The sequence below is a fragment of the Talpa occidentalis genome, unplaced genomic scaffold, assembly GCF_014898055.3.
Source record: "Talpa occidentalis isolate TD23 unplaced genomic scaffold, MPIMG_talOcc4v2.1 talOcc4.5, whole genome shotgun sequence".
In the NCBI taxonomy this organism is placed as follows: domain Eukaryota; kingdom Metazoa; phylum Chordata; class Mammalia; order Eulipotyphla; family Talpidae; genus Talpa; species Talpa occidentalis.
Window position 1 is genome coordinate 110,241,793 of NW_023604861.1, and position 3,835 is coordinate 110,245,627.

The following is a 3,835-nucleotide window of genomic DNA, read 5'->3' on the forward strand; positions in this document are numbered from 1 at the left end:
TCGTTTTGGTTATATTCCCCATCCAATTGCACCTCCCCCCTTATTTTGACTCTAGTCCTTCCTTTCCCTGCCCCTCCCTCTCCCACCCCTCCGTAATGTGTCTCTGGTTTATAGTTGCTTGTTGATTTTTATTTTTACTTTGTATTGATTAGTCTTTTTCCTGGTCTCTTATTTAGGTTTTCTAAATTCCTGCTATGAGTGAGACCATCTGGTATTTTTCTTTTTCTTTTTGACTTATTTCACTGAGCATGATCCCTTCTAGCTCCATTTCCTATTTTTCTTTATGGTAGATTTATGATCCAGTTGAAGTTAATTTGTATTTATGGCATGAGCTGTAGGAATTGAGCATATGCTTTCATAATTTCAATAAGTGCTGACAGATTGTTTATCAAAAAATTCTGCCCATTTCAACCATACTCTCAGTGCAAAAGAATTTATGTCTCCCCACATCTTCTTCAATACTTGATATTATTTATCTTTTTATTTTTTGTCATTTTGATCAACAGGTGATATCTTGTTTTAATATAAATGTCTGTGGTTAATAATCAATTTGAGTCACCATTGATTTTTGTGATACTATTGAAAAATCTGTTATTCTATAGCTTGTTTCTTCCACATCATCTCATTTTCTCTCAAAGTCTTTGTATCTTCCGTTTATCTGTGGTGTTGAAATTTCAAAGTGATGTACATTTTTCTATTGAGAGGGCACTTGGGGACCCTTTAAATAAAGAGATACATGTTCTTTGTGCAGTAATTCTTTCCCTTCATTTCCTCTATTCTTTCTTTTTTTTTTTTTTAAAGATTTATTTATACATACATACATACATACACTGTGTACAGTTAGAAGCATGGAAGGGTGAGAGAATTCACCGGAGCCAGAGCGGGGAGCAGAGCAGGCAGAAGGACCGAAGTACACTGCTGAGGGGAGCAGTGGGCGGTAGGAGAGTTCTGCGCGCCATGCGGGACCCTTCTCTGGTGGCCGGGGAGCAGCCGGGGATCGAACCAGCGCTGCAGAGGCTGCGGGCAGCTTCTCAACCCAGCGCTCAACCGCTGCGCCACCGGGGAGGCCCACCTCTATTCTTTCTTGTTAAAACTCTCATTCATGAATTGGATTTCAGATTGATCCTTCAAGTCTCTTTCATACTCCTTGCTATTTTTCATATTTTGTTCCATTTGGGGGGGAAAATATCAATGATCTCCAATAATAAATAGCTTTCTAAAGCTTTTACCTATTTTCTGATTGTTTCTATTTTATATCACTCTGTTATAGCCTTTTATTTTTTAATCCAAAATGTGTTTACTGGGATGGTTTCCCATCCATCTTGATTCATGGTGGCTTAAGTGCTGCTTCCATCTGAAGAAGCATCCTTCTGTAAGCCTTGCTTTTCCTCCTGTAGGCTGGCAGAGGGCAGTGGAGCAAGAAACATACAGTACTACTATTTGTGCATGGCTAAAGATGGTGGTGATTTTTTACCACATTAGGCATTTCACAACCATGAAATAAAAATAGGGGCTCTTATTCAGGTACTTCTTAAGTTTCATCTTCTCTTTTGGAGAGGGATGAAGGTGATTCTTTGCAAAAGGCAAGTTCTCATGGGAGATCATGTTTTTTCATATTTAGGGAGGGGAAAAAAATAAAACTACTAAAGCATTTTGTATGCAGAAATGTAATGATTAAGGGATTCCAGTTGAGCATATTAGAAACTTGGAAGTCATCCCTGTATCCTAACATCAAGAAAAAAGCTGAACAAACTGAAAAATTAACGATTCTTTCTAGATCCATATGAGAAATGACATCACAAGACAAACTTTCCCCACATTGAATAGACCAACAGGTAAATACTGAGAATTGCACTTACCTGGAGCAGAAACCCATGAACAGCAATCTCCACAGGAACTAGGGCAAGGTAAAGAACCTGAACTATAATTGACAAATTGCTGAAGGCTCAGTGAGAACAAGTCGGAGATTAAAAAAAATTCTAGGGGAACCCATTCCCAGGGGAGCCCTCATACTTTTGTGAGTTTTACCTTCAATTAATTTCACAGTGAATATTAGAGAAAAATTACCTCATGATTCCTGTAGAAAGAAGAGAAGAGACCCTTTTGTAATACATTGGCTTATTCTATTCTTAAGGTTTGCCCTTAGAGAAACTACTATCTATTGAAACCTAATCTAATGAATAGCTATGAAAAATAAACCTTATAGCTAATAACATACATCATAGTGAGAAATGCAAAAATTTCCCTTAAGATCAAGAACAAAGCAAGGGATGTGCCCTCACACCCTCTTCTTTTCAATGTCCTACTGTATATTCTAGCTAATGCAATAAGACAAGAAAATGAGTCAAAATCACATAGATTGAAAAGAAAGAAACAAAACTGTCTTTGTTTGCAGATTACATGATCATGCTCTTTGGTATTTATCCAAAAGTGTTGATAAGTTATGTCCATAAAAGACCTACACATGGATGCTTGTATCATATTTCTTTATAGATGCCAAAACCTGAAAGTAATAATGATGTCCTTCAATAGGTAAATGGAGAAATAAACCATAAGACACCCAGATAATAGATTATTATCTAAACTTATTGCCAAAACTTGTTGAAATTTCTTTGTGTTAATGCCCCCCTGTCCTCTTTGTCTTTGAGTCCTTACATGATTTCCATCTCCTTAATATCTGCTGGGTACATACCAGGCTACAGGTTTGGCCCTTTTCCTTGGACCACTAAAAAAAGAGGAAGAGAGAGAGAGAGAAATTGTAATCTAAGGAGGAAATAATCCCTAAATTAGTATTTTCCTTTGTAGCTCAGTAACATCCAGGAGCAAAAAAGTCCCAACGTGAATGTTTGTGGTTATTTGACTAGTGTCCTCTAATAAAAAGATGGTTGTTATAGCAAAATATCAGTATTTCTTACAATAACTCCCCTTTATCCTGATCCTCTGTGTTTATCTTTGAATTTTCTGGAATGAATATTTTTTTACTTCCCCTTCCTTTTGCAAGGAGCCTGAATTGTACTACTGAAACTATTATAAAAAATAACCATTAGATATGGTGACTGGGGGCCCTGGACCCTGATTACTCTCAAGAGAACTATATCTGGTTGGCTGATGAATTGAGGCCTGGATCCTAGGTCCATCATGACCCCAGGAAGTTGGGATGCTCTGTGAATATGCACCTATTCAGAATACATTTCCCTCCCTTTGTCTCTACCATATTGACTATAGTACCATTTTCTTAAAAAAATCTTTGCTGTAGTTTCAGTGATACTCAGTATATCATGAAAGGATAAGCAGCATGATTACAATACAGGCAACCAAGAAAACCTCATTATATCAGGATAATGGCTTCTTCTTTATTGTGAACATCACTAGAACCAAGTACATGAAAAAAATGTACACACAGAATTATCTGTATATACACATACAAAATTAATATTTATAGTTATATCTCTAAGCTGCCCCATCATAACACACTCCTGAAAATTATGACTCCTCTGGCTCTGCTGGTTGCCAAGGTGATTCTTGCCGGAGTAAACAATTTTGCTGGTTGACTCAGACAGAGTTTCATTTAGGACACTTCGGGTCCTCTCTTGGGGAGCCCTCCCCTTTCTTGAAGTTCTTCTTCCTGCCCACACTCCCTCCTCAACACAGGCAGAAATGCATACTGCCAGCTGCAGAGCTGGCTCAAGGTCTGAGGAGCTCTATGTGGGAATCCTCAGTTAACACATGGAGCCCAAAAAGAAACAGGAAAAAAAAATCTCAGAGCTCAGCTAAATTCCAGAAGCCTACTCATTCCAATACTAACAGATGAGTAGGAGAACAGGAAAGCAAGTGT

The 3,835-nt window shown here is 37.8% G+C and overlaps 1 pseudogene; it reads right to left on the bottom strand.

Annotated features, from left to right (window-relative positions):
• Positions 1 to 1,281: 1,281 nt before the first annotated feature.
• Positions 1,282 to 1,605, bottom strand: LOC119258644 (40S ribosomal protein S27-like; annotated as a pseudogene).
• Between the last annotated feature and the right edge of the window lie 2,230 nt (positions 1,606 to 3,835).